At 42.8% G+C, this 16,391-nt stretch overlaps 1 non-coding gene across 1 annotated transcript; it reads left to right on the top strand.

Moving 5' to 3' along the window:
- Nucleotides 1–15,426: 15,426 nt before the first annotated feature.
- Nucleotides 15,427–15,531, top strand: LOC131830949 (U6 spliceosomal RNA). The gene has a single exon (XR_009353479.1). It is a non-coding gene; the product is annotated as a U6 spliceosomal RNA (small nuclear RNA).
- The last annotated feature ends 860 nt before the right edge of the window (nt 15,532–16,391 follow it).

Consider the following 16,391-nt stretch of genomic DNA (forward strand, 5'->3'; position numbering starts at 1 on the left):
AACCAGAAGGAAGATGGAGTAGCTGTATTAATTTCAGACAAAACCAAATTCAAAACAAAGAAAGATTATAAGAATAAAGAGGGAATTTAAATAATGATAGAGGGGTCAATTCTCCAAGAAGACATAAGAAATCCTAAATGTTTATGCACCTAATAAAAGCATCAAAATACATAAAGTAAAAATGGATAAAACTAAAAGGAGAAGTAAACAAACTCACTATTACAGTTTGAGACCTCAATACTATTCTGTCATTACTTAATAGGTCAAGTAGGCAGAAAAATCAGGAAGGGTAAAATAAATAAAATGACCTGAATAGCACTATGAATCAAATTGATCTGACAGGCTTAGGATGTTCCATCCAACAATAGCAGAATATATAGTCTTTTCAAGCTTACATGTAATATTAACATAGACAGGCAAATGCTGGCCATAACACACACCCTAAAAATTTTCAAAAATAAAACTCATACAAAGTACGTTCTAGTACCACAGTGGTATTAAACTGGAAATCAGTAAAAGAGATAGCTTGAAAATTCCCCCCAAAACAAATAAATCCCAAAACCAGATAAAAATACCAAAATGAAAAAAGGCCTTGGAATGAATAAAATTCTCAAGTGTTGGAAATTAAACAGCACACTTCTAAACAACTCATTAGTGAAATAAGAAATCTCAAAAAATAAAAATATTTTGAACGAAATAAAAATTAAAAATTTTGAGGATGCAGGTAAAGTGGTTCTTAGAGGAAAATCTGTAACATTAAAATGCATATACTTATAAAGAAGAAAGATCTAAAATCAGTAACCTAAGCTACAACTTTGGTAAACTGTGGAAAAAAAAAAAACAAATTATGGCTACAGCAAGAGGAAAAAGGAGAATATTACAAATTAGAATATCAATGAAATTGAAAAGAGGAAAAAAAAATAAAACCAACAAAGTCAAATCTGGCTCACTGAAAATATCAAGAAAATTGATAAGCCTTTAGCTAAGCTAACCAAGAAATAAATAGAGAAAGTGTAAATTACCAATATCAAAAATTAAAGAGAAGCCATCACTGCTGATCCCATGGACATTAAATAAATAATAAGAATACCATAAATAACATTTTTCTCCAAATTTTATAACTTTGATGAAATAGATGATTACCTGAGATGCACAAACTACCAAAACTCACTCAAAGAGAAATAGATAACCTGAGTAGATAACTTATTAAATTAATTGAATTGATAATTAAAACTTAGAAAAAAGAAAAGAAAGGAAAGAAAGTGAAAAAGAAAGTACCAGGCCGACATGGTTTCACTGGTCAATTCTACTAAAATTTAAGGAAGAAATACTATCAATTTCCCATAATTTCTTTTAGAAATTAGAAGCAGAGGGAATACTTCTTAACCAATTTTTGAAGCTAGCATTACCCTAATACCAAAACCAGATAAAAATATTACAAGTAAATTACAAATATTTCTAAGCAGCATAGCTATAAATATTCTTCTTTTTTAAAAAAAGATTTTATTTATTTATTTGACAGAGATCTTATATCAAAGAATATAAATATTCTTAAAAATATATTAGAAAATTGATTAAGCAATCTATATGATAAAAAATAGATCACAAGTAAGTGGCATTCCATTCAGCAAAGAAAGGCTTGTTTAATATTCACTCACCAATGGAATTCATCCTATTAACAGATTGAATAAGAAAAAACATGTAAACATAGCAATTGGTGCAGAGAAGCATGTGACAAAATTTAATACCCAATTTATGATAAAAAATATTCCCAGAAAACTAGAAACAGAAGGAATTTAGAGGGTATATATGAAAAACCTACATCTAATACCAAGTGAATATTGAGAACCTGATATTTTCTAAGAGTGGAAACAAGGGAAAATATCTCAATATTTCTATTCAATATCCATGAGAAATTCCAGCTTGTGGAGCAAGACAAGGAAAATAAGTATATTTTACACAGATTTTTCAAAGTAGTACTAAAACTGTCTTTATTCATATATGGTGAGATTGTCTAGGTAGAAATCACGGAAGAATTGCTGAAAACAAAATGGAAAAGGCCTTGGAATGAATAAGTATAAGAATAATAAGCAAAATATAAGACCAATATACAAAAGTCAACTTTTTTCCTTATGTGCCAGCAATGAACAATTGGAATCTGAAGTAAAGCAAAAATATTCTTTATAATAACATAAAAAAATGAAGTATTTAGTTATGAATCTAGCAAATATGTACAGAATCTGTATGTGGAAAACTACAAAATTTTTATGAAGGAAATAAAAGGAGGAATAGTCCATGTTCATGAACTGGGAGACTCAACACTGTTAAGATTCAATTCCTCCTTTCTTGATCTTTAGATTCAACAGAATCTGAACACAAATTCCAGCAATCTATTGGTAGGTATCAGCAAACTGATGCTAAAATTTATGTAGAAAGACAAAGGATAAAGTCTAACCAATAAATTATATATTTTTTAAGGACTTATTTATTTTACAAGACAGCATACACAAATGGGTGGCGGGGCAGAGGGAGAGAATCTTTTAGTAAGCTCCATGCTCAGTGTGGAGCCCAACAGGGGCATAGATCCTACCACCCATGAAATCATGACTTGGGCAGAAAGCAAGAGTTGGACGCTTAACCTACTAAGCAACCCAGGTGCCCCAGCCAATATGATATTAAGGAACAAACTGGGAAGACGCATGCTACCCTGTTTCAAGTCTTACCATAAAGCTACAGCAACCAAGACAACTGAGTATTGGCAAAATAATGCACACATAGAGAAACATGATAAAGAGCCCAGAAACAGATCCAACAAATATAGTCAACTGACCTTTGATAAAGGCAATTCAGTGGAAAAGAGGGAGTCTTTCTCAACAAGAGAAGCTAGAACATTCAAATATTTGTGTGTAAAGAATGAACCTAGACACGCACCTTATGCCTTGCATAACAATGAACTCAACTGGATCACAGACCTTGTATAACTTTTTATTACTGCTGTAGCAAATTACCACAAACCTAGTGACTTAACACATACAAATTTATTCTCTTACAGTTCTGGATGTTAAATATCCAAAAGGAGTCTTATTGGGATAAAATCAAGGTGTTGGCAGGGCTTCATTCCTTTCTAGAGGCTCTAGGGAAGAATTTTATTTTTTCCATTCCCAGCTTTATAGGCTGCCCAAATTCCTTGGCTCCTGGCCCTTTTCCCTCTTCAAAGCCAACAATGGTTAGACTCCTATCACACCATTCTGATCTGACTCTCCTGCTTCCTTCTTTCACTTGTAAGAACCATTATGATTGCCGTGGGCCCACCCTGATAGCCTGATAACCCATAATAACTTCTCCATTGCAAGGTCCTTAATCTAACCACACCTACAAAGTCCCAAATTCCATGTCAGGTTACATATTTAAGATTCCAGGATCTTTGAGAGACATAAGCTTACTTATCATAGTCTCCCTTCTTGCTCCAAAGCATCTCCAGCCCACATGCAAAATACTTGTGCTCCATGTCAGGTACAAAATTTCATTTAAGTCTCATCAAATCATAACTCCCCAAACTTCTCATCTAAACCATGCTTGGGGAAGGCTCTGGGTGCGATCCTTGTTTGGCTGTGATTTCTCTCTATTGTTGTCTGACATGTTTTGCTCAATTTTTAGGACATTCTGGGACAGGAAAAATGATAGAGTGGTTAAACATCAGTTAAGTGCCAAAGTTTGGGGAAGTGGAAGGATTGAACAGGTGAAACACAGGGGAATATTTAGGGTAGCAAAACTACTCTTTTGGATACCGTAATGATTGAGGGGTATACAACACCGTGCATTTGTCAAAACCCACAGAACTTTACAGAATAAAAAAAAAATGGACTTTAATATATGCAAATTTTGAGAACTCAACTAGACGGGCCATGGGTATCAGGATGAACTCTATATTATGGCAAAAAAAATGTAACTAATGTAATTATATTCCAAATGCATTAGATAACTTTACTGAACAGGATAGGGAAAAGAGGTGCTGACCTCCCCAAATTTGGAAATGAATGTGGACTCTAAGACTAAAGACTAACTGTACATTACTTAATGCCACTTGCTCTTTAAAATGTTCATCATATTCAATTGCTTTTTCTTTCAATAGAAAGTTTCTCAACAAAAGAAGCACAAGCAAGCATGTGTTTTCAACTGGCCCCCCTCACTTCTTCAAAGGAGGCCACCAAGGTCTGAGCTTCTGTCCTCTGTTTGGTCTGTGGCCTTCTGGAAACCTGCCACAGAAGAGGCACGGTTGGGGGTCTGATCTACAGTCAGCCTCTTGCAGTTGCCATGGCCGTGGAGGGTACCAGATTCCACCACTGTCTGCCTTCCCAGGAAGGCTATAGGATGCAAAGGGACTGCACAGATTCTCTCCAGTGCCTTGTGTGTTGAGCCTAAACGAAAGGCTTTGAGGCCTTTAGATGGATCAGCACACCAGGTATGTGACAAGGGGAGCAGAATTTGTCCAAGTCCTGAAGCTGTTTTAACAAGCTCAAGCCACATCTTCGTGGAACCCTGTGGCCCAGACACACAGTGCCACCTCACAGACATTGCCGGCCCCCACTGACGAAGATGGACGGTCATCTTACTTCTCTCAAGTTTTGACTTCACTTTGCCAGACCTTGGCATCTCTTATCGCTTAATGATGTGCCTTTAAGGATTGAATCATGTTTAATTTTCAGCAGCTGCTTTATGAAGTTGTATTTTCAGACACTGTATAGGCTAAAGTGTGATTATAAAAAATCACCTAGACAGCTGGTTAAATGGACAGATGTTTCTGGGTCCCCTCCTGGTGGAGGGTATTTTAAATAGCCTTCTTGAGCAATTTTGTGTTGGGGATCCTGGTGTTTAGAAAATGATATAGAAACTGAAGGTAAAAATGTTCTTTTCTAAGTTATAGTTTCCAGCTGGAAAGAATTAGAAAAGGAGGCTGGGAATCTAAAACTATACTTTACAAAACATCACAAAGGAAGCTAAGAGATCAAATTCTCCAACCAGCTCTTCACAGAGAAGGGAGCCGGGCTCACCAAGGTGGAGGGTCTGACCACGATCACTCAACTACAGAATGCCAGGACAAGAGTAGAGGCAAGTCCCTCAGCCTCTGGTTCACATCGAGACTTAAAGACCTTCCTAGGTTGATAACCATTCCCATTGGAATTAAAATAAGGACCTTTCAATTCTTGAAGACACTCGGCAGTTTCTTATGCTTTGTCAGCCTCCTGTGGACATTTCCAAAGATGCCCAAAGGGGTTCAGAGACACTGTTCAGTACACAGTTGCTTGGGGCTACTTTCTCTCTATTCCTTCTCCAAGCCCTCCTTTGCTGCAAACCCTCATGGTCCCCAATCTCACCCACTGGGTGGCCTCCTGGGTCCTTTGTGAGCTTGGCTCCAGCCTCGCTCTCTGTCCTTCACTTCCAAGACGACGGCCTCTGTGGAGCTTGCCCATTACTTAGATGGAGACTGGATACCTGCCTCACAAATCAGGAAAGAATAGGAGTGGAGTTCTGTTGGGATCTCGGACAGTCATCTTTGGTCTTTCAAGGAACCCTGCTTTCCAAAGAGTCCACCACATTCTTTTGTACTATAGAGCTCACCCCTGGCATCAGGGAGAGGGATGTTGAGTTTCCCTGTGGGGTTGATTTGCCACGAGTACTCCCTACTGAGGGCCTCTGATTCCTCTTTCCACCCCCAACATCATCTTAATGACAGAAAAGGGAGGTAACTTTTATTGAATAGTTGTTACTCACTGGTTTGGTCAGTTTGTATACATTATTTCCAATTTTCACAACATTCCATGAAAAGGCTGAGACAATGAAGGTCGGAGAGCCTATAAGAGATGGAGCCAGGACTGGATGGGGAGATGCCAGTTTGGGCTCTTTCCACTGCATTGAGCTCCCACCCTCTCGGCAAATTTTAAAGAACATCTTTCAACTCCCACAGATGCTCTCTTGGCACATTTCTGGTTCTATGCTCTTCTTGGAACTTTCCTCTTCAAACAAATATTCTTGATGACATTCCAAAGTCTTGTGATTGCTCAATACCCGAACCATAAGGACTAAGGAAGAACCATGCCTGTGCCTCTCAATTATATCATAAATTTATGGGTCCCTTGGGGCAAGAGAATGGTGGAAGGGGCTAGAGCTGCAAGGACACACAAATCACATCAGTCTATTGTGGCAGGCTTTTGGAAAGGCCAAATGGCCTCAGAACACCAACCATGAAAACCAGCCTTATTGTGAGCCTGAGCTCACAATCAGGTAGTGTTCTAGATGCTTTACACGTGTGATCTCACTGACTTTTTATGGCAGTCCCAATGTCAGGAACCCTATTCCAAGCAAGGAAGTTTTTAAAAATGCCCCTAAGTCGGGGTGCCTGAGTGGCTCAGTGGGTTAAAGCCTCTGCCTTTGGCTTGGGTTGTGATCCCAGGGTCCTGGGATCAAGCCCCGCATTAGGCTCTCTGCTCGGCTGGGAGCCTGCTTCCTCCTCTCTCACTCTGCCTGCCTCTCTGCCTACTTGTGATCTCTGTCTGTCAAATAAATAAATAAAATCTTAAAAAAAAAAAGCCCCCAAGTTAACAAAGCTGCTGAGTATCAGATCCAGGATTCCAATGGAGTCCAACCTGACCTCAAAGCCTGTGCCCCTGATCTCTGTAACACTCCAGCAACTTTCCTTGAAGAGCTCTTTATAGTGAATATTTCTTGAGCTCCTACTCTGGGTGGATCCTGTGAGGTCTTGGAGATACAAAGATGAGTAAAACATTGCTGATACCATCTGTGCTTACTCTGGGGAGTGGATCAGACACACACACTGACCATGAAGGAGCATGACACCCATAGGTGCAGGTTAGACTCAACGTACTATGGAAGTTGAGGGACGGGCAGGATGAATTCTGTTCCCAAGGATGATAGATGGGCAGAGGAATGGAATTCAACAGGGAAGGGTGCACCCAGGGCAGAGATGACACCATGCTTTCCCTCCTTGCATAACGGGCAGACACAACCTGCACAAGACACTGCCTATCTTCAAGGAGCACAGTCCCTGGCATGTGCTTTAGGAGCAAGGTGAACAAAAGGAGAGAATGCCCACCTGGTATGAGTGTGTGTGTATGTGTGTGTTTGTGCACGTGTGCGTATATACACTGGGAGAAAAGCAGGGGTGTGAGTGATGGAGAGAGAGGTGTGAGCCAGACTTGGATCATTCAGGTGTTGCCCAGATCAAATGTTGGCATCTTATCTCACAGACAATAGAGAGTTTTGTTGTTTTTAAAAAGTGGATAACCAACAGCTTCACTGCCAATGCTCTTTCTTCACATTTGAAAGATGGGCATGCCAAGTCATTGTCCCACTACTCCTCCCCCTTCTTCTCTTCCCTTCCCGGGAATCTTCTTACTTTACTTCCCAGCGGCCCTAAGCCAACACTGCCCTCAGGCTTGACTAGCTCTCCTTCCTGATCAGCTCTTTACTCTGGGTCTGTGCTGCTGCTCAGTACCTCATCACCTCTCAAATGAGAAATTGCAAGTGTCCTCTGACTGGTCTCTAATGTGGGTTTAATTGTGTCCCTCGGGTTGAAATATGTGTGTGTGTGTGTGTGTGTGTGTGTGCTCAAGTCCTAGCACCTGATACCTGTGAATGTGACTTCATTTGGAAATAGTCTTTGCAGATAATGTCAGGTGCAGTCATGTGGGAGCAGGACAGACCCTGAAGTCATATGGCTATTTCCGTGCAGGAAGAGGAGACACAGCACATGGGAGATCACTGGGGGTGATGTGCCCACAAGCCAGGGAACACCAGTGTTTGTCACTGTCAGCAGCACCAGAAGCTGAGGGAAAGGCAGGGTGCAGACGATGCCCTAGACCTGTCATGGGGAGTCAGACCCTGCCAGCACCTTGATGTTGGACTTCTAGGCTCCATAACCATGAGAGAATAGATTTCTGTTGTTTTAAGATACCCCCCCCCCCCACTTTGCTGTGATTTGTTACAATAGTCTTAGGACATTAGTATTGTCTCCTTGCCTCTGTGTCGGTTTGCCACTGTCTCTCCATCTCCCATGTAGGTATCGGAGTGATCTTTCTGAATTGTAGGTTTATTGCTTTTGTCATTTTCCCACTGAAGAATGTCAGTGGCCCCCTGTTCACTGTCAACCTCGGTATAAAATCCAAACTTCTTACCCTGCACCCTCGTTTCTAATATGTGCTCCAAGGGAACTGCAGGAAATTTGGGGTTCTTCCTCTGTGATTGAAATGCCAGCTTCTCATTTTTTTCTGTCTGTTGACTCCTTATCCTTAGCTCAGCTGCAGAGTGGCCTGGGCTGTGCTAACTCCCCTGTGCTGTGTCTTCCCAGGGTGTCCCTCTGTTATAGGACAGAGTCTCCTTGTCACTAACAGCAAACTTCCCTGGAGATACAAGAGAGTATCTTATGTTTCTATCCTCGGAGCCTATCACTGGAACATAGGAAGTGAAGAATGATTATTTGTTGGCTGAGTGAATGAATAACCAAAAGAATAAGAGAAGAATTATTCAGAGAAAGTCAAGGTTTCTCTTGCCTGTGAATATGCAGAGTTCAGAAAAGCATGAAAGGATTGGTATCCGAGCAAAGTACAACTTGCTACTCTTCCACTAACTATCTGTGTGACTCGGGGAAAGTTGCTGAACCTCCCGGAAATTCATTTATAAGAAGAGGTCATCTATACATCATAGCAGACCAGAACAATTAAGCGAGATGGGATAACGGAATCACAGGCTGGTGCTTCCCTTTCCCAGCCAGACCTCTGTGTCCACAACCGAAGTGTGGATTAACATAGGCCAAGTCTGAAATCTCATTAAACACTGAACAGAAATTGCCTCTTTTTTTCTTGTATTTCTCTGCGAGAACACGCACAAGCATGAACTCGGCAGTGGAAACTGCCCTAATTATTTGTGCAGAACAATAGCAGAAGTCATGAGGAGGTCCATTTAAACACAAGAGGGGCAATTAATCACAGCCCATTGGAATATTGCTTTTGGTCTTGCACTCAAACCGCCTTCTATGCAGGAAATGAAATGCAGTAATTATCACAGTCACTTGAGACTCCAGAGTCCTGGCTTCAATTCCCAAATCCTTCATCATTTCGTTTTGGCTGTGTCTATGTGACGCCAAAACATCTGGCTAAAAAGTGAAAACTGCCATCAGTTTCTCCACTGATAACTCACTGAATATTCTACCTCTCCACCCCCTTTTTTTATTGTGGTAAAATACACATAACATGCAATTTGTCATTTAACCAAGTTTAAGTGTACATTTCAGCGGCATGATGTCTATTCACGTTGTGCAACCGTCAGCCACCACCCAGCTTCAGAACTTGTTTAAGCTGCAACTCTGTACCCAATAGACTATTAATAAGTCCCCATTCCTCCCTCTCTCAAGACCCAGGCAGCCACTCTGTTGTTTTATGTTTCTATCAGTTTGGCTGCTTTAGTTCCCTCATATAAGTGTGATCCTACAGTATTTGTCTTTTTGTGTCTGGCTTATTTCACTTACTGTTGTGTCCTGAAGTTTCACCCATGTTGTAGCATGGATCACAAGTTCCTTCTTTTTGGAGGCTGAGTACTATTCCATTGTATGGATGTGTGTGTATTCGTATATACCTACATAAATATATACACCATCTTCAAGAGCAGCTGTGTCATTTTTTCTTTTTAAAAGATTTTATTTATTTATTTGACAGAGAGAGATCACAAGTAGGTGGAGAGGCAGGCAGAGAGAGAGAGGGAAGCAGACTCTGCTGAGCAGAGAGCCTGATGCGGGACTCGATCCCAGGACCCTGAGATCATGACCTGAGCCGAAGGCAGAGGCTTAACCCACTGAGCCACCATCCAGGCACCCCCAGATTTTCACTTTTTGACCAGGTTGCCCTGAACGTTTTTCTGCAGCCCCTGTGGACATTTGCAGGACGCAGCAAATAACGAACTGAGAAAGCAGAGACAGTAAGGGGTGAGGAATGGGGACCAAGGGGATTGTTCCCACACTGATCTGATAGTGCCTCTGAGTCAGGCACCAGCTTTTGTCCATGCCTCTGGCACTTTCTATCTCTGAGGACCATGTCACTGAGTGGACTCTGGGCTTCTTGAGGAAACAGACGGCCATGTACATGATCATCTGTATATCCTCACAGTCAGGACCAACTCCTAGTAAATGTTCAACATTTTTCTTCAAAAAAAATCAAGGCATTTCATCAAAGTAAGTGGATTAGTGAGTAATTAATACTCCTACACAAGCAGAGAAGCCGTAAGAAAAACAAACTAGATTTCTTGTCAAAATAAGTCCATAGGCAGAAGATTTTATAAAGCTTGGCTCTGTGCAATTTCACGTCATCTGATTGTACTGATAGGCGCGGACTTGGTCTCTGGAGTAAATGTCCCCACGGCTGCTGTATGCGTTGATTTGAATCTAAACACTTAATTGCTGGTCTGCCTGGAGATGTGGCTCCAGAGGCTGGACACGCTGACCGCTGCCCGAGTGGCCTGTCAGTGATGGATTGAGGGCTCTGCTGGCCCAGCCAGCCGGGGGCCAGTGACTTCCGACAGAAAACGTGCCTGGGGGGAAGGAATGCTCAAGTTGCCAAACTCCTCAGTCTTGCCTATGTTTTGTGTTTGGGTCCATCTGTGTTTACTTTTGAGGCAGTACCAGAGACAAAAAGGCCGAGCTTATCTTCGCGTGACATGAGCATGGCCTTCAGCTTTCTATTTTTCATTCTTTCTCACCAAGAACAGAGGCTCTGGGGCCACAGTAGCCAATTCTTGACCCTCTACCAGCACCACAGACTGAGCTATGACCTGCCATGCCGGGAGACAACTGTTCTTGTACCTTCCCCATTTCTTGGGAGCAGACACACTGGCAGCCTTTGTCCCAGAATCTCTCCAAGAATGTTTGTGTAGACAACAGTCTTGGATGACAGAGGTAGCGTCCCCTCCAAAGCAAAGGGCGGGCTTGCTTAACTGTCCTGGGTAGCAAAGATAATGTCTCCTACTGAGGCAGATGCCAGATAAGGGTGCTAACTGCATATTATGAATGATTCTGATCTCCTGAGTGCACGGTTTCTCAGCTGAGATGGAGGCTCACTTCCACGTGCCAGTATCCATGTGGACCCCTTGGCATCGTTATTGTGGGATTTGGGGGGCAAAGGGATTTGATGGAGCTATGCCGATGCCCATCCTGCTTGCTGCGCTGTGGGTGATAAGGTCCTTTGTTTCTGACTCAGGCGACATGTCTTTTGCCATCATCCTTGAAACTGTGACAGGCTAACGTGGTATTTTGTAAGTAGAGGAAATCTCAAACCCTGGTTCTCGATGTCCACTGCCTTCATTGGATATCAACCCATTAAGTCTTATTCATCCCCTCAGGAAACCCCCTCTTTGACCAAGCCTGGCTTCATTTCATCTCCCTGCACACCTTGTTCCCCATCCACACCCGTTATCCCATTGAATGCTAACTTCTGGAACCAGCCTATAAGATGTACACATTAGGCCGGGTCATGAAGGGAGAAAGAAGGGAAGAAAAAAAGTTATTCTCAGGATCAAACAGACCCTGAAAGCTCTTTTGAAAATGTTAGTAATAGGACAAATGCTTTCATTTACCCCCCATAAATCTCATTCTCTAGTCTTCTACCTCTAAGTCTGCACCACCAAAGCATGATATCTGAGAGAAATTTATTTATTTATTTTAAAGATTTTATTTATTTTGAGAGAGAGAGAGCGAGAGCATGCAAGAGCGTGTGAGAGTGGGAGGAGGGGTAGGGGGGAGGATCTCAAGCAGACTCCCCGCTGAGCACGGAGCCCTACGCGGGGCTGGATCTCATGACTCTGAGATCACCACCTGAGCAGAAATCAAGTCGGATGCTTAACTGACTGAGCCATCCAAGCGCCCCTCCCAGGGAAATTTAGAATTAGTATTTCTAGGACATATACATCCTTGATCAATGTTCAGTCTCAAAGATGACTTCAGCAAGTCTTTAGGGATGAAGAGGCTTGACACCCGGGTGTGGGCTTGAGGCTTGCTAACTGAGGGGTAAGAGGAATGGACAAAAATGCAGCCTGGGCTTGGCTTGGCAAGTTGCATATCGTGGTGCTTGGCTGCATCCTCTGAGAGCTGACTACATTTTCTAATTCTCACACAGGCCCCCAGTGGACCTACAGAGACAAAGCCAGACTTTTTGGAAAAAGGAAGTGGGAATTTCTAAAATCCCAAGCTTCCCATTTTAGACAGAAGGAGTGAGACTTGCCATGACTCTGATCATAGAGTTTTATTTTAAGTAATAGTGAAAAGGGAAAACTCCAGATATATGGGGAGGGAGGTCTCCAATGTGACTGAAAAGAGACTCACCTCTCCTGGGCCAGAAGTTGTTGGTAGGAAGGAACAAGACAGAGGAAGAATGAGGAAACCAGACCTGAGCCTCCACAGCCCACCATCTGCAAGGCTGGCTCTTGAGTCAGAGTAGTCAGCTCACAGAGACCCAGCTGGGAGCCTATTGCAATAGGGAGCTAGTTGTTTAATGCTCTGGGTGCTCCCATATCCATCTGGGTGTTTCTAAAGCCTTCTCTAACTGGCCATCCCAGACTTCATGTTGTTTTGAAAACCCAGCAAGCATGATCTTGCCTCAGGACATTTGCACTTGCTGTTCTCTTTGTCTGAAAGTTCCTTCCAGCAGATAGTCTCTTGAGTGACCCCTCATAAATTATAGATTTCCATTCAAATTTTTTCAAATACCACCTTATCAAAGAGGGCTTTCCTGATCATTGCATTTAAGATAGTTCCCTCCTCCCCCAGTTGTCCTGGTCAACCTTCCCAGAAATACATCTCTTAGCAGCATGTATCACCCTCTGACACACTGTGTATTTCCTTAGATTGTTCGCTGCTTCCCTCTGGATGGGGGACTTTGTTTTGTTTGCTGCTCAGTCATCAACACCCACAACAGTGCATGGTATAGAAGTGATCCTTGGATAGATGTTTGTTGAATGAATAAATGAATGAATTAGGTTCAAGGATCTTGAGAAAAGCCCCACCTTGACTTGAGAACAGATATAATTCAGGCTGGGGATGAGCGGCAGCTCTTTGGATGGTCAGCCTCAGCTATCTGCCTGACTTCCAAGTGTCTATGTTCTGTTTCCTACAACTGCAGCTCACATCTGTGGGTGTTTTTTTTTTTCTTTTTGAAAAAAGAAATAAGATTTTCAACATTTCTTGGGAGTCAACCATGCATCAAGCTAAGAGAACAAAATCCTTGCTGTGAGGGGGGTGAGAGTCTGGGAGGGAAGCGGTTTACAGACTAGGTCATGGGTTGAGTCGGCTGCACCTCCGACAGTGAGTGATGGGTGATGAGGGTGAACAGAGTGAGAGGGGAGCACAGGGAGGGGAGCTGGAGTGGGAGACACTGCATCCGAGCGTTAGAAACTGTGGCCAGGGACAGCCTCCAGGAGGTGACATTGTTTCCTTCAATTTTTGAGGAATAACTGACAGATACACTTGTATATATTGGAAGTGTACAATGTGATGATATAATAGACATATACATTGTGGAATGATCGCTGAGATCCAGATGATTAGCACACCCAGCGTCTTACACAGTCAGCTCCTTCTCCTTCTCCTTTTTCTTCTCCTCCTCCTTCTTCCCCCCCTCCTCCCCTCTTCCTCCTTCTCCTTCTGATGAGAACACTTAAGATCTACTTTAAGCAGCTTTCAAGTTTACAAAACATATTATAAACTATAGTCACCATGTTGTACATTAGATCTTCAGAATTTATTCCTTTTATAACTACAAGTTGTATTCTTTGATCTGCACCTCTCTATTCACTCCTGCCCCTAGTCTCTGACAAACACCATTCTCTTCTCTGTTTCTATGAAAACTCAACAGCAAAAAACCCACAAAAAATCCTATTAAAAATGGGCAAAGGACCCGAATGGACATTTTTCTGAAGAAGACATACAAATGGCCTGGAAGTACCTGGAAAGGTACTCAACATGACTAATCATCAGGGAAATGCAAATCAAAACCACAATGAGGTGACCTTTGAGTAAAGATCTGAAGAAAGTGAGGGAGCAAGACACATAGCTGAGGCATGTGACTATCTGAGGAAGAGATTCTGGGTGGAAGGAGCAACAAGTGCAAAGGTCCTGTGGTGGGATGGGCCTGATGTGCTTGAGGAGTCAGTGTAGCTGACTGGATGCATGGGGGAGGGAGAGAGCAGGGGGAGGTGAGACCACAGATATGAGTCACGGGAAGGTAGGGAACAAATCACAGAGACACTTGGAAGTCATTCAAAGGACCATAGCTTTCATCAGAGAAATAAGGAGCTGCTGCAGGCCCTGAGCAGAGGTGTAGTAGAATCTTTGAATTTTAACTGGATCACTGGCTGTTGTGTGGAGACTATACAGAAGGAAAGAGACAGTGGACTTGTCCAACTTCATTTTCGTCAGTTGTTCTAATTTCCTCAAAAGCCTTTTCTTCTTCTTCTTCTTTTTCTTTCTTTCTTTCCTTTAAAAAAAAAAAAAAAAAAAAACTCTGTGATGACATGAACAAGGAGGAAAGCAGAAGTGTGCACGAGTATACCGAGGAGAATCGAAGCTTGGGGCTCATTGGTCAGGAGAGAAAAGGAGAAGGCTGGTGTGAGGGAAGAAGATGCTGCCCAAACTCTCCCATCACAAGGCCAGGGCTGGAAGCAAAGGTGCTCACACAACCCAGGATATCAGTGCATCCACAGCTGCCCGAGAGGACAGCGGCTGCATTATTGGAAGGTGAGATCATATCCTCCAGGATTAGCAGAAAAATTCAGCCAATTATTTTCCTCTGATTGGTTTTCATTTCATCCTGGTTTGTTTGTCATTACTGTACCTGTTTTAGTCAAAAGTTCACAGCTTGTTTATATTAAGATGTAAGCCCTTGAATTTGGGATTCTCAGGGGCCATGTCTACACTTCGCTAGCTAGTATTGATGTTTGTCAAGAAAACCATATCCTCAACTCAACAGGGCAAGGCTTTTGAGCAAAATCTACTAAATCATTCTTCATTCTTTTCGAATGAGGAGCTGATTTTCCTTCTTACCACCAAAGCAGAAATAAAGAACAGTGTGGTCCATTAATCAATTTTTATTTTCTAGGAATAAAACCAGTCAGGTTTTATTATGCTATGCTTGTGTGGCTGATCCTCAGAGTAGGAGAGAGTGGGGTGTCCCCTGAGGGCTCTCTGCGAAGAGGGCACTTGGGAACCCCTCAGTGCTCCCTCTCTGGTCTTTGGGATGTGCTTGCAGTAGGCGAGTCACTTCCCATCTGAGAAGCAGGTGTGATCTTCTGAAGCACAGACATTGACAGTCCGGGTAAAATATAAAACCCCAGCAAGACATTGAAACTTGCAAGTCAGATTTGGATACCAAGGTGTTTGTTTCGGCAGCACATATACTAAAATTGAAACCATACGGGGAAGATTAGCATGGCTCCTGCATAAAGGTGACATGCAAATTCATACTGTTTCATATTTTTAAAAAAATTGACCTCCAATGCATTTTGCATGGCTGGTCTTCATGGACTGTTAGAGGAAGATAAGATTAATGCCCTTTATGAGAATGGGGAGGGGGCATATAGAAGTGCACATGTCTATGTTCCCCTGAAACTCAGCACATCTTGTGAAACTGGACATGCTGTTCAGGCTGGGGACAAAGACATGGAGGTAAGAAGGAGCCCCCACTTCAGTTCCCTTTGCCCCATGGCTCCCTTCATGTTCCCGGTTAAAGAGCAGAGGGTCCTTGCTTGCCAATCGTCATACTTGCCTTGTTTTTTTTCCCCCCTTATAATTGATAAATATTTCTCTTTATCCATGTTTCTATCAAAAGTGGGAAATTAAAAGAGCCACAAGGTTCAGAAAATATTTTGTGGTATCTTCTTTGTGGCAAGACGTACCCCCCTCCATGTCTTGGTGCACATTCTGGCTACAGGGGTTCCTTCTGCCCTGCTGATCCCCCCCACAGCCACCAATCCCTGTCCCCCCCATACCCCCCACCCCCCATTCAGGGCACTGTTGGGCCCCTGCAGTGCTGAGCATATGCGTGCCACGGTTCGTCTGCTCCAGTGCCTGTGTGCGGAGAGGCCAAGGCTGCCTCAGTGAGCAGTTAGGGGCCTGGCTTGGGGAACTTCTGGCCCACTGAGGGACTGGTTCAAGAACAGGCAGATTTACACAGTTAGGAGAGCAAAGAGGCTGACAACCATAGGGGCGGGTAGGTAGACCTCAGCCCTTGGGCTGGAGGATGCTGGGCCTCTCCCACAAGACACCTCCTGTTAACCCTCCCCGAGACACCAGATCTCCACAATGAAGCACTTGGGGTCCTAATCCTTCTGAGCCCCAG

The sequence above is a fragment of the Mustela lutreola genome, chromosome 4 (assembly GCF_030435805.1).
Source record: "Mustela lutreola isolate mMusLut2 chromosome 4, mMusLut2.pri, whole genome shotgun sequence".
NCBI classification, from domain to species: Eukaryota; Metazoa; Chordata; class Mammalia; order Carnivora; family Mustelidae; genus Mustela; species Mustela lutreola.